This window comes from Heterodontus francisci, chromosome 5, assembly GCF_036365525.1.
Source record: "Heterodontus francisci isolate sHetFra1 chromosome 5, sHetFra1.hap1, whole genome shotgun sequence".
Classification (NCBI taxonomy): domain Eukaryota; kingdom Metazoa; phylum Chordata; class Chondrichthyes; order Heterodontiformes; family Heterodontidae; genus Heterodontus; species Heterodontus francisci.
In genome coordinates, this window is record NC_090375.1 from 174,713,931 (window position 1) to 174,729,224 (window position 15,294).

Consider the following 15,294-nt stretch of genomic DNA (forward strand, 5'->3'; position numbering starts at 1 on the left):
TCTGTTTTACTTTCACATTTTCTTAATTGGTATAGATCCTACATAAATAATAGGAATAGCCTTCTTCATATATCAAGTCCATTAACTTATAATGGATCTCCCCTGCCCTTTACAGATCACAAAAGAACCAAGTCTTCATCATCAGCAAGGCTAAGCACAGAGTGCTGCAAACTTACTACAAATGAAAGCATAGATTCAGGGCTGGGGAAAGATGGAAAGTATTTTGAATGCAAAAAGCCTTCCCATACACCTTCCTTAGAAGGAGCTTTCTAACAAAGACTCATTACATAGGGATTTCTCAATGGGCAGGAAAGAATTATCTGAACAGAATGGAAAATAGTCTTTATTCATTATTATTTCCCATGGATGATCTTTTGAAACTAATAAATGTTAATTGCCTCAAAGAGCTTTCCCATTCTGCATGTAGATTGTTACAGTGTGCCTTGGATGGTTCAAGCAGCAATTAGCTGGACCACATTAACCAGCAGATTGTAGGTTTGAGTCCTGATCTGTGCCGAGTTAGCTAATTTTAGGCGACAATATTACAATTGGGTTCAGTGCTGCTAAACTACGTGTGGGGAGCAGGGGTGGGCAGGTGATGAGGTGAATAAAGTATCAGCCAGGCTTTCCAATTGCTATTAACTGCCAGAAAATGGACATGTGAAGACATTGGGCAAGAACAGACAGACATTTCTGCAATGGCCTAAATGAACAAGTAATCTGGTAACACTTATTAATAAAAGCAAAATACCGCAGATGCTGGAAATCTGAAATAAAATAAAAAGTGCTGGAAATACTCATTGGAAACACTTATTGTTTGGACTCACAGACAGATAATGGCCACTAGAACAAGATGCAAGAGGGTGCCTGAAATGTCTGTTTGAAGGAAAGGTTTAAGAACTTTAGCGGAAAAATTACAGAGAAACCTGAACATTATTTCCAACCAGTGGACACACTGCACCCTATGTCAAGCTCAACTGTGTTACATTGAGTTGCATATACTGACCATAGGGACAGGAGTAGGCCATTCAGCCCTTTGAGCCTGTTCCACCATTCAATGAGACCATGGCTGATCTGTATCCTAACATCATTCACCAGGCTTGGCTCCATATTCCTTTAGATGACAAAACTCTGTCGATCTCAGATTTTAAATTAAGTGAAGAAAGAGAATTACAGCCAAAAACAGCAAGAAAAAATTATCTGAGCAGTTCTATTGGTCAATTTGTGAGTAATAACTTGGTGATGAGGTGGTGAGACGAAGGGATTTTATTTACCCGATTTGCTGGGTCCTTTTTCCTCATTTATTTGCTTTTAATTTGTTTACATTTAATCAATTGGTAGCTTTACAGAAAGGAAATTAGAAAAGTTAATTATGATTTGTGCCCTACAGACACGTGACACACAGACACACACTTGGATGTTGTATTGAAGCAAAAGCAGATGTGGGAATGAGAAGTTTCGTGAACCAGAGAGGGAAGCATCTAAGTTAATTGGACATGAAGAGAAATAAGGACCTAATGAACTTTAATGATTTGTATTTCACTTTGCCAGTAAATACTACAAGAAGAATATAAATCGTTACAGAAGCACCAAAATGCAAACTGTTCCAATTCACATATTATTAAGCCATGGTCAAGGCCAATTGAGAGTGAATCAGACTTAAACCTTTGGATAATGTTAATCCACACAGTCACTTGGGTTGTTTTCACAGGTCCTTCCAGCCACCATGGAAGGGGGTGCTCTCTTCCCCACCCTCACCCTGAGGGAAAACTGGGGGCCTCTGATAGCATTGAAAAGTCAAGTAGTACAGTACAATAGTAGGGTTTCGAACCAACCCAGAATTTCCTGGAATAGGGAATTCAGACATGCCAACTCCCGCGAATTTATTGCTAGAGATGCAATTTGTCTGTAAAATTGAACCTTGTGATAGGGCTCTGAAATGTTAGGATGTTTTGGCAGACATTGAAAAACATGACACTCCTGGCCTGCTCCACCCCTGATGTGACCACAAGGGCTGCTTTCGCCTTCAGCATGGAGGCAAAGCCACCAGCAGACACATGGGGAACAGGCTGCAAACCCGTGAGTACCAAAGCTGAGGCAAAGATTGCCATTGACGGGCTAAGGGTGGCTGTGTGAGGGACCAAGAGCCGGGAGGAAGTAGTGGCCTGGGCTTCGATGCTGTGTGGTTAAGGATCTACTGAACCCTCAGTGCTTTAACACCTGCCGACCTGATGCACATGCAGCATTGCCACCAAATCTCTCTAATTTGCAGCTTTCTCTAGGGATACATCTGGGACACAATGACCAGAACCTAACTGGGCTTGATTATTAAACAGTCAATGATAAATATACTTTACTGGAGCCAATTTCAACAAGTTAAAAAGGGAAGTAAGCCCAGATATATTGAAAAAAAAGATGGCAAATATGACAGTGCAGAAACCATGGGGAATGTTAAACTGGCAATGATTAGGAAACAAAGCTTCACACAATTACATTTACAACTGAGAGATACACAAATCCAATAATCAATAACACACAGTTAAGTACATTTATAAACAACACACAAACTAACGAACAGATACATAAAATGCATTTATAGATAACAGACATAAGTATATTGATAACACATAAGTGCTCACAAAGGCATTAAAAAATTAATACTTACAGCCCAGTCCATTTAAGCGTAAAAACGGTACATCAATTGAACGAACAGACTGATGAATATAAATACATTAACAGGATGATGAACCCTCTCCTCTTCTTGCCTGGCATCAAGCAGCTGTGAGGCCCGATTTATGCATCTGGTGCCTTTTGCTACAGGCTCATTGGCCTCTGAGAAGAGAATGTGGCACTGGATCTTTTTGCCTCAGATGGGGCAATCATACCCAGGTAACAACACAACAACATCAAACTCAGATAACAGGTGGGTTTGGGTTTTTAAAAAAAATTTTGTAAGTCATTTTCAGATGCATTAATATAGTTTTTGTAAAGAGGTCTGGCCTGTTAGAGATTAAATAAGTTACTACTGAGGTTTATAAACCAACTGTCAATCTATATTGATTTATGTTCGAAATCCCAGTGTTCTGAAGGAAGTGGCCCTAGAAATAGTGAATGCATTGGTGATCATCTTCCAAGATTCTATAGACTCTGGAACAGTTCTTACAGATTGGAGGGTAGCTAATGTAATCCCACTATTTAAAAAGGGAGGTAGAGAGAAAGCAGGGAATTATAGACCAGTCAGCCTGACGTCGGTAGTGGGGAAAATTCTAGAGTCCATTATCAAAAATTTTATAGCAGAGCACTTGGAGAACAGTGGTAGAATCGGACAGAGTCAGCATGGATTTATGAAAGGGAAATCATGCTTGACAAATCTACTAGAATTCTTCGAGGATGTAACTAGTAGAGTTGATGAGGGACAGCCAATGGATGTGGTTTATTTGGACTTTCAGAAGGCTTTCGACAAAGTCCCACATAAAAGATTAGGGTGATTTGGACAAGTTAAGTGAGTGGGCTAATGCATGGCAGATACAGTATAATGTGGATAAATGTGAGGTTATCCACTTTGGTAGCAAAAACAGGAAGGCAGATTATTATCTGAACGGCTATAAACTGAGAGAGGGGAATATGCAACGAGACCTGGGTGTTCTCGTACACCAGTCACATGCAGGTCCAACAGGCAGTAAAAAAGGCAAATGGTATGTTGGCCTTCATAGTGAGAGGATTTAAGTACAGGAGCAGGGATGTCTTGCTGCAATGATACTGAGCCTTGGTGATGCCACACCTGGAATATTGTGTGCAGCTTTGGTCTCCTTATCTGAGGAAGGATGTTCTTGCTATAGAGGGAGTGCAGTGAAGGTTTACCAGACTGATTCCTGGGATGGCAGGACTGACGTATGAGGAGAGATCAAGTCAGTTAGAAGTATGTACTGCGCTGTAATGTTCTAATTCTAATTCTAATTCTAAATTCACTGGAGTTCAGAAGAGGGGGGGGGATCTCAGAAACTTATAAAATTCTAACAGGGCTTGACAGGGTAGTTGCAGGAAGGATGTTCCTGATAGTGGGGGAATCCAGAACCAGGGGTAAACTCTTCAGGACTGAGATGAGGAGAAATTTCTTCACCCAGAGAGTGATGAACCTCTGGAATTCACTACCACAGAAAGCAGTCGAGGCCAAAACATTGTATGTTTTCAAGAAGGAGTTAGATATAGCTCTTGGGTCAAAAGGGATCAAAGGATATGGGGGGAAAGCGGGAACAGATTACTGAGTTGGATGATCAGCCATGATCATAACGAATGGCAGAGCAGGCTTGAAGGGCCAAATGGCCTACTCCTGCTCCTATTTTCTATGTTTCTATGTAAAACTCATGACTTTTATACCAAAGCTCTTAAAAATTAAGAGTTTGTCTTATGATTTACGAGACATGGGGTTGTCATTACCGAGGATTGCTCCCCAAACGCTGCCTGCGGAGCACGGGAATTTTGCAATTTAAATTTCCCCAACTTGTTGCACAAGAGATGCTGGAAGAAAACCACAGGCAAAGGTACTCAGCGACAAGAGACCCAACCTTCATAAAAAGTAAATGCAATAAGATTGGCAGATGTTGTGTGATCAGACCTGCAGGAATGCCTCCAACCAGAGTTTGTAATCCTAGTCAGCAGGTCACTTTCAAATTCTTCATGGTCAGTTTCCAACTCCAATATGATCTCAAGAATGATGCAACGTTTATGCAAATCCAACCTCATTAGCTGGTGACAGTAAGGCTTGAGCATTGACTTAATCCCTATCAAGGAGACCCTTATCTTAGGTCTGACTGGAGTCTTTTTTGCTGCAGGGCGAGATGTTGACAGCTAAATCTGAGGTGTCGTTCAATGACAACAACTTGGGTGGTGGAGGCTGAAGACTGAGAAAAATCAGCTATTTCAAATCTCTGTTTAATTATTTGCAAAGTAGATCAACCATGTTTTATTTAACTGAATAGTTTAAATGCATCAAATTGTTTTTAGATTTGTAAACCTCTATGGATCTCTGGACAAAGCGGAGCTGTGTGCACTATGCGGAATGCACGACTCCTGTGGTGAAACGAGGTACATCTCAAAAACATCCTCTATTTCCTTGACCCGCAAAGAAAATGGACATCAAACACTCTGAGTAAACATGACCCAAAATTGAACTAAAAAGTATTATATAAATAACTTTATACTTATGGACTAGTATTGCATGCAAACAAGTCCAACGGTCACTTTTGGCAAACAGTTCATCTGAATTGAAAGTTTGCTTCTTTTGGCTCATATTGTTTTGCTGAATTATTGTGCTCAAGATCATGATTATCAGTGATGGGGAATGGAATATTGGAGTTACTCCTGCAACATATATCACCTATATCATGCCAGAAATCCATCCATAAAAACACAAGGAATGTTTCAGATTCTGCTACAGCAATTCAAATCTACTTCAACATTTCTAAATCCTTATTTTCACTTCTTCATTTTACTTCCTTAATATGAAGTACATCTGCGTTACTTCTCCTTTTGAGTCTTTTCTTCAAGTTTCTTTTTGTGCTATTGGTGATTTTCCGCATATTAAATTGGAATAGACTAATTGAGAAACTATATTCACACTCCATTGTCATTATGGGAGACCCAAATGTGTTATGATAAATTATTTAATGCTGCAGTGTGCTAATTCAACCTAATTACCACACAAGCCTTCAATAAATTGCAAAACAGATTCTCCTCATAAATCATAATCAGTCATAAATTTATAAAACTTTATGATAAAAGCAGATACTAAAGTAAGCAGTTGGCAAATAGACGTGTACAAATCTTACAAAAGGGTGCTGCATAAAGCACTGTGTTTAGATCAATTCATGACCTGCATGTGTTTCTAGAACCTGTCTCATATCACAAAAGTGACTATGAAATGGAATAGGATGATAAAATGTGACGTACACCTCTGTGGACACTAATTAATTAATTAATTCTGAATTAATTCAGAAAAGCTTGTTAACTGCAATCTTACTTATCAAGCACGCGGCTTCAAAAAAACCCTCACTCTCTATTCAATTGCTTTCCCCACATGTTACTCAATGGCTGAGTGGGTAAATTCGACACACCATACAGGGATTCAATCCCTGATCTATGCTAGATTAACCAAATAGCAGTCTTAAATTAACCAAGGAAGGGTGAAAGATAAATGGCTGAGACTTTGTCGTCAGTCGTAAATGAATAGCGTTTGCCATTCATTACACTTATCCACATTCTTTCTATGGACTTTTGCTTTGTGACTTGTGGTAAGTAAAGAGTCAAAACAGCATGGTGCCCTCTACAGAGGATCTGGACCTATGTGCACAGGGCTAGCAGCGGCATATCCCATTAACCAGATTGAAGAATCCTTACTGAGGCACATAGATTCTAAACTAGGAAGTGTCAGTTAAACTACTTAATTCAATGCTGAATCATGCACAGAAATGTCCAACAATAATTGAAATTTGAAGGGATGAGACTCCACACTTGTAAAAGTCAATTTTCAGTGCAAGAGAGGTTATTTGGTAGTTAAGACTTATCACACCATTAAAAATTTATTTACACTTGAATGGTCAAGCCCTAACTTTTTCTTGCGTTTAGTGGGTAACTACCACATCAGAGGTATAATTAGCGATTAGACAACTAATTTCTGATGCTCTTTCCCACTTCTGGCAAAATACCTGATTTTCTCCCAGGTGAGATGGGGAATTCATAGTATGGACATGGATTCCAAATTGCCCATTTCTCAACACACACTAAAACACATGCCAATGAAAAACAAACAAAAACCAACTGCTCAAAAATTGATCGAGTTCCAATTTAAGAGTGCACTCTGGCAGAATACCTGACAAATTAGATTTCAATGCAATGTAGCACACAGTACAGTGACAGTTGTTCTGAGTTTGTGACATGTGATAGACAGTCAGGTTCAATAACACCATTGCCTCAGCTAAGATTAGTTAACTCAGCATAAACTGGGGATCAAACACAGGACATTGCTGCTCTGTGCTTTAACCAGTCTAGATTAATAGTCTTGGCACCTAAACAGAGACCGGCCAACCCAGCATAGAGTGCGGATTGAACCTAGAAGAATTCTGGTCTGTTCGGCTCAGCTACTCAATACTTTGCCTAGCTGAGTCAGTCATCAGGGAAGCTGAGAAAAACAAATCTGATTTCTAATTCTCTACCCCGATGACACTATTCTACTAGCTTGCAAGTGAAAGATAGTCTTCCTCCCGAGAGATGGATCAGTGTTGCCCTTTGTGTGACCTGTCAGAACACAACTAAGTAACATGTAAAAAAGACACTCCCCCTCACCTACCCATCTTTTAGATTTGATTGATGTAATCTAATTATTTATAATATGGTTACATATTTAGTTTTTAATATCCATGCTATTTACTGTTTTCTTCTTAATTCAAGGCCTATAGCATCGTTCCCTGGCTATGGTGATGGAGAAGTGACCTGCTTCCATGCCTTAACCAATAGTGTGTGAGATTCATACACAGAGGAACTTTGAGAGTCACAGTTCTCAAAGCTCAGTTTTCTTTACACCAATAGACTGTAGTAGAAGGGTACATAGCAGCTACTAAAATTTTCTATTTTGAACAAAACAAGAACCTCGTGTTGATGATGGAAAGCAGGCTAATGAAAAGAGCTCATATCAAGGGCCACGGTGGTAAGGTTAACTAGACATACAACATTAAAAGGTTTGTTTAGCTACACAGAGTTGAAGACAGTTCACTTGGGACCGATATTTAAGGCTATTATCACAGTCATAGAAAAGTCAATTCTCTTCTTCCACAAGCACATACAAATTTCTTTTTTTGGTTGGGGGTTGAGGTGGGGGGGGGGGGGGTGGTGGGTGTGGGGGGGTTGTTGGGGAGTTGAAACGTGATCTTTCTCTTCCTACAGTGCATAAACATTTAGGTAGAGCAGATGCAATGTAATCAGTAACAAAGACACAACAGAGGGGAAAAATACAAGTTTTGGTGACCTTGTATAGCGCAAGGATCAATGTGACTGGTGTTACAGACAGGTTGTAAAAGGTGTGGGTGGTTCTCACTGTTCACCCACCAACTGACCACAAGTGTGTTTTGCTTAAAATGATGAGTTAGCCCAAGTGTTTTACTTGCCAAATAATCAGACAATGAAAGGTTTTCTTGTAGGTTTATAAAAGATTAACTATTTATTGAATATTCATTCCCTGAAATGTTCACAACACCATTCATGCATGCATTCATTCTCATATGCACTCTCAAGAGAAGCTAGATAGAAGTAAAGGGTAAGAGTTCAAGGTATGGTAGGTGTTTGTGGTTTACGGTAAACCTGTTGAATCTTCCAAGTAGAACGGTCTCATTTTAAAGATGAAGGCCTGGGTTGTTGGTAGTCTTGACTTGTTGAGATGTTGTAAATTTCTGAAGGTTAAGATTTCAGATTGGAGGTGGCGGTCACTTTCAGTTCTCTGCTGCACCAGGTTGACGTGTAGAATAAACAGCAGGGCCGCTTCTTCTTGTTTAGGTCTTTCCACAGCCCCTGGTTGGACTCCTTATATGAGGTTGTTGTGTTCTTTCTTTCTCTCTCTCTCCTGAGAGTTGCCTTTTAAGGTCAAAATCCATCAAATTAGAATCTTTGTTAGTTGAATATGGCCCTCTCCCCTGGTGTGATCAGACAATGGAACAGGATGTGGAACCTATGGCCATCCATTGATGTCTGGATGGGTATAATCCTGTTATGATGTGGCTATTTCACACCTTCTTCGTATCATGAGAACCCATTCAATTCAGGAATGTCTCGATGGTTTCAGGATGGGTGTAATTGTAACCTCTTAGTCTGGAATCTACCTTTTGTCCTTTTGAGACAGTGAGACAGTTTGAATATACAGGCCAAGTCAGCCGACTTTCAGCAGCCATCTTGCAGTACACTGACTACTTTTTAAAGGAAAAAGTCAATTTCAAAGATTCCACATTGAATAAAGTTTTGTACCGTAAAAGTAGGAATATGAGATGTCTTTACTGGGCATGACAGTGGACATGATAAAAGCCTCAAATTGAGGATCCGAATGCGGTCATATGTTTATATTTTATTTTGCAAAACTGCTTCAGTAACTGCACTTTAAAAATCACGAAACTGACCCTGACTGGTGCTATTTGCATTCTTTCCGACTGGTAACAGTTCATGTCAGTTATGCCAAGTTTTTTCCCATAACAGTCATGTTAACAGTCATGAGTGTTTGATATTTTCTTTCAAGCCCCCCATGCCATTTCCCATACTGTGAAGTTCAACTGATGCCATGCTGTTATTGTGACCCCAGTATAGACCACCCGCTCTCTCATCTCCTTCAATGATCAGCTTCATTCCCACTGCATAGAGTGACGAGACAGATTGAGCGATATTAATAAGGGTGCGCGAAAGGGAGATTGCAAAAGCCTGAGAACAGGCGAGAGAGATTGAGCATGCATGTGAGGGAGAGATAGGGTGAGCATGGGAGAGAGAGAGCAAATGGGGAAAAGAGCAGGAATGCAAGTGAAAGGGAGCATGAAGAGCGAAAGTGAATGAAAAAGGGTGCGAAACACGTGAGAGAGCAAAATGCATGAGAAAGTGAGAGCAAAAGCTAGAGAGAAAGACCATAAAACTGATCATGAAAGTGAGAAAAATCAAAGAGAAAGATCGTGTAGGGAGTGAGCGTGAGCGAAATTGAGAGCATAAAAGTGCAAAATTGAAAGTGAGCGCAAAACCGAGCAATGTACAGAAGAATAAGAGTATAATGTAAAAGTGCTTTTCACATCCTCAGAATATCCCTAAGTGTGTCGCAGCTGATTACTTTTATGTCCACCTAAATGGCAGGAACTCAGTTTAACATTTCACCTAAAAGAGAGCATCTTCAACAATGCAGCATTCCTTATGCCCTTCATTGAAGCGTTAATCTAGATTATAAGATAAAAAATCCCTGAACTGCAGCTTGAACCCACAACCTTCTGAAGAGCAGATGTCTGCTGAGCCATGCTGACACTTAAGAATGTAATTCAAATGTTCCTCCCCAGAACAGAATGAGCATCTGTTATTGCTGGGAATGATAATTGAGTAAGGGTATGAGTCTCAGGTAGACTGGAACAGGGAGGTAAGAGGTGCTTGGTGAATTAGTAGCAATTATTCACTTCAATAACTGACTGATTGCCAATGTAAACATCCTTGATCCACAACCATAAGTCAAAAGCATAAAGAATAGGGACGACAGCTTTGGCTGATAAAATGCATCTATTAAATAAGAAGATTTGGAGCGAACTTGAAAAGAACAAAATTCCAGGCATTAACAAACGAACACTGGCTTACCATCAAACCCGACATGAAGTGACTGGAAATAGATAGCAGATGCTTGGCAATAACGCATGTTATGAAACACAATGTGCAGACAGTGAGGAAACTGCATAGTAGCAAGCCAAGCAATATGGTAACCTCCAAAAGGTGCATGGGTATTGCTACAGCACATCCTTTCTGAAGTAAAAACTATAAATAATTCAAGACCATTACAAAAGCCAATTTGTAACAGGCAATTTGCTAAGTTTAAACAATGTATATTTTTCCACTGGTAGAATGTGAAATGTATAGCAATGTTTTTGAAATTCCTGGAAAATGAGGCATCTATCATCATAGAACCCTTCTCTCTTCTGTGTCTTACCTCCCCCACAGTTTATGAAGTTGACTGCTCGAGACTCTCAGGCTACCTCGGAACACATGCCAGCAATGAAATACCAAGCCAGGATAGAACATCCATTGTTTGCAGTCAATTCACAAGTAAATGTGTTGTCATGGGGAGTTTGCCTGTAAATAGTGCCAAAGCTCTGTGAACAGAGTCCAATTTAAGGTGAAACCAGTTCACACTACCATGTTTTTTTCCAACCTGAACCAGCCTAAACGGAACTTTGAACAGAAAATACACATCCTCAAAAATACTTCCCTGTAGTGTTCAGTAAATATCTTGCACCATCATTGTGGAGTTCCTTAGCATGAGTCATATGGATTCAGACCGATGCGACCGCTACATGTTTTGCTTTAAGGCAGAAAAAAATGCAAGACAAAACAAAACACATTTTATTCACAGGTTTACTCAGAGCTGTTAGAAAAAGAAACACTTACATTTCATATCATGGAGGCCCAATGGTCATATATAAAGTTTAAATCCTTGTATCTTTCATCTCGAATGGGCTGATGCTAACAGAGTTTGACTTTCCAATTTAGGATTTAGCTATCAATGAGGCAAAGTGCTAAAGCAACCTTGTCCAATCTCCAGGGCCACAAAATCCAAACAGGACAAACAGGGAAATGAGATATACAAGTGTCAAATGAAACTTGTATTGCCTGGGTTTCAATAACTACTTTGCTACATGTGGCCCACTAGGCTGAAGATTGGTCATCTCTGACTTGGACACTTCATACCCATGGCTTTTGAAACTGTTCATTATCACATTCTCCGAATTCTCCCTCCCTAAAATTCAAGTGCCAGAATAATAGGATGGTGATAAAGACGAGCGCAAAAGTACTAATGTCTCACAATTGACCCTAATGGTTACAGGATACAGTCACCTGGAATTCCTGCAGAGGTTCTCCGGTGGAAGGTTGCTGGAACCATCCGAGGAACAGTGTAAACAGCTATGCTCAGCTATTTGTCATTTCTCCAGAAGTTCCACCAATCTCCCACCAGAAAATCTCAGTGGAAATTCCAGATGAATTCCTTTCTAATTCTTGAGAAAACATCCAAAGGTTTCTGGCTTTAGAAATAGCTCTTTAACATGATCAACACTGAAGGCATAAACTCAGCGTAAGAGGTAGGAGGAGTAGGCCATTCAGCCCTTTGAGCCTGCTCCGCCATTCAATAATATCATGTTTAATCTTCTACCTCAACTTCACCTTCCCACACTATCCCCAAAACACTTAATTCCCCTAGTATCTAAAAACCTATCAATCTCTGTTTTGAATATACTCAATGACTGAGCATCCACAGTCCTGTAGAGTAGAGAATTCCAAAGATTTACAACCCTTTGAGTGAAGAAGTTTCTCCTTATCTCAGTCCGAAATGGCCAATCCCGTATTCTGAAACTGTGACTTCCTAGTTCTAAACTCCCTAGTCAGGGGGAACATCCTCCCAGCATTTACCACATCAAGCCTCTTAAGAATTTTACATATTTCAATGAAATTATCTCGCATTCTTCTGGAGAATATAGGTCTAGTCTACATAATCTCTTAGGACAATCCCCTCATTCCAGGAATCAGTCTAGTGAATCTTCATTGCACTCCCTCGAAGGCAAGTATGATCTTCCTTTGCTATGGAGAGCAAAACTGTACATAGTACTCCAGATGCGGTCTCACCAAGGCCCTGTATAATTGTAGTAAGACTTCTTTATTCTTATACTTCAATCCCTTGGTATCAAAAGCTAAAATACCATTTGCCTTCCTAATTGCTTGCTGTACCTGCATGCTAACTTTGTGACTCATGTACAAGGACACCCAGGTCCCTCTGAATACCAACATGTCCTAATATCCCATCATTTTAAAAATATTCTGCTTTTCTATTTTTCCGACCAAGTGGATAACTTCACATTTCCCCACAATATATTACATCTGCCACAACCTTGGCCACTCACTCAATTTTACTATATTCCTTTTCAGGATCTTTGCGTCCTCTTAACGACTTACTTTCCCACCTAATGTTGTACTGTCTTGGATACATTACACTCTGTCTCCTCATCTAAGTCATTGATGCAGATTACAAATAGCTGAGCCCCAAGCACTGATCCTTGTGGTAGCCCACTAGTCACAGCCTGTCAACTTGAGAAGGAGCCTCTCTGTTTTCTGCCTGTGAACTAAACCTCAATGCCAATATATTATCACAAATCCCGTGAGTCCTAATTTTGTCTAATAACCTCTTGTGTGGCACCTTATCGAATTTTTAAAATAAAATCCAAATACACTATATCCACTGGTTCCCCTGATCTACCCTGTTAGTTACAGCCTTAAAACTCTAACACGATTTCCCTTTCAATCATCTGTGTTGGCTCTTCCCAATCACATTTTGATCTAAGTGTCCCTTTACCATGTCCTCAGTAAGAGATGCTAGCATTTTCCCTGCTACTGATGCAGGCTACCTGGCCTGTCTGTAGTTCCCCGTTTCTCTCTTCCTCCTTTCTTGAAATTGCCGGGTTATATTTGCTGCCTTCCAACTGTGGGACTACTCTAAAATCAAGGGAATTCTGGAAGATCAAAACCACACTTCTAAAGCACAAGTTTTCAATGTGAGCTTCCTGAATTCTAGGGAATCTACAGGATGATTTCCAAGGTCATCAGATTTTTTTTTTTTAATTTTATTTAGAGATACAGCACTGAAACAGGCCCTTTGGCCCACCGAGTCTGTGCCGACCATCAACCACCCATTTATACTAATCCTACACTAATTCCATATTCCTACCACATCCCCACCTGTCCCTATATTTCCCTACCACCTACCTATACTAGGGGCAATTTATAATGGCCAATTTACCTATCAACCTGCAAGTCTTTGGCATGTGGGAGGAAACCGGAGCACCCGGAGGAAAGCCACGCAGACACAGGGAGAACTTGCAAACTCCACATAGGCAGTACCCAGAATTGAACCCGGGTCACTGGAGCTGTGAGGCTGCGGTGCTAACCACTGCGCCGCTACAAGATATCTTGTATCTGCTGATTTATTATTACTTATGTTACTGCATTTGCTGCAAATTATAAAATGCTATAGAACCCATTCCTTTCAGTACTTGGTCATATTTTTCAGTAATTAGAGCACTTGACTCCTGGCAATGTGTCAATTTTTAGAGGGGTCTGCCACACACAAAGGTTTGAAAGGCACTGTTCCAAGACAGCCTCAAAGAACTGAAGAGTTCAGTGCCTTCCACATATAATTTAACTTAAACCCTCTTTTAACCCATCTCAAGAAAAAGTTGCATTTATATAGCGCCTTTAACAAAGTAAAACCTCCCAAGAAGTTTCACGGAAGCATAATCAGACAAAAATTGACACTGAGCCAAAGAGGAGACATTAGGGCAGGTGACCAAATCCTTAGCAGAGCCTTTGACAGTATTTTCCCCATTTCCTGTACATCTTCCCGAGACTAAGATCATGGTTTACCAGGCAGCAGTGATCCCCATGTTCCTATATGCTTTGGAGACTTGGACAACCTACAGCAGGCATGTCAAGGCACTGGAGAAGTACCACCAGAGGCGCCCCACAAGATCCTCCAAATCCGATGGCAAGAAAGGTAGCCCAACAGCAGCGGCCTCTCCCAAGCCAACCTGCCCAGTAATGGGGTGCTAATCACCCAAAACCAACTCCACTGGGTGGGACATGTCATTCACATGCCTGACACCAGACTCCCGAAACAGCTGTTCTTCTCAGAACGTGGTCGCAGCAGGAGACTCCCAGGAGGACAGTGGAAATGCTTTCGATATGTCCTCAAAGCATCCTTGAAGAGATCAACCATCCCCGTCGACTCGTCAGAGTTCCTGACTTGTGACCGTCCTAGATGGAGAAAGTTCATTCGGGAAGGCACTGTAGAACTCAAGGATCTTCGTCGGGAACAGGCAGAGGCATCAGAGGGCACGCATAAACCTCCAAATTAGACATCTACTTGACCCTTCCAGCACCACCTGCCCCTCATGTGGCAGAGTCTGCAGATCATGCATTGGAATTATCAACCATCTCAGAACCCAGTGAACCAGTGGAAACAAGTCATCCTCGATCCTGAGGATTGCCTAAGACACCGACTTCTGCCGTCACCCTTCCCCTACCTCCAAGAACCACGATAGGGTTCCCCTTGTCCTCAGCTTCCACCCACCAGCCTCCACATTCAATGGACCGTCCTCCACCATTTCAGTGTGATACCACCAAACACATCATCCCTTCTCCCTCTCTTTCAGCATTCCAAAGGGACTGTTCCAAACAGCAACACTTTGGTCAATTTTCCCATCACCCTCCTTTCAAGGCACCTTCCCGTGCATCGCAATAGATGTTTACAGACCTGCTGAGTATTCCCAGCCATTTTGTTTTTATTTCAGATTTCGTGCATCTGCAGTATTTTGATTTTCTCTCAGGTATTTAAAGAACCATCTATGCTTAACAAATTTGCAACAAAGTTTCTATAATAATTCACTAACCAAAGAAAAGACTGTAATTCAAATCACATTGTCAGGTGGAGATGTTTCCAAGCTTGTAGCAACCTTCTTGGGACATGTGTGGAGGTTT

General features: G+C 40.8%; 1 protein-coding gene across 1 annotated transcript in view; it reads right to left on the reverse strand.

Annotated features, from left to right (window-relative positions):
* rnf19a (ring finger protein 19A, RBR E3 ubiquitin protein ligase) overlaps positions 1 to 15,294 on the reverse strand; it is a 247,116-nt gene that overhangs the window by 177,332 nt on the left and 54,490 nt on the right.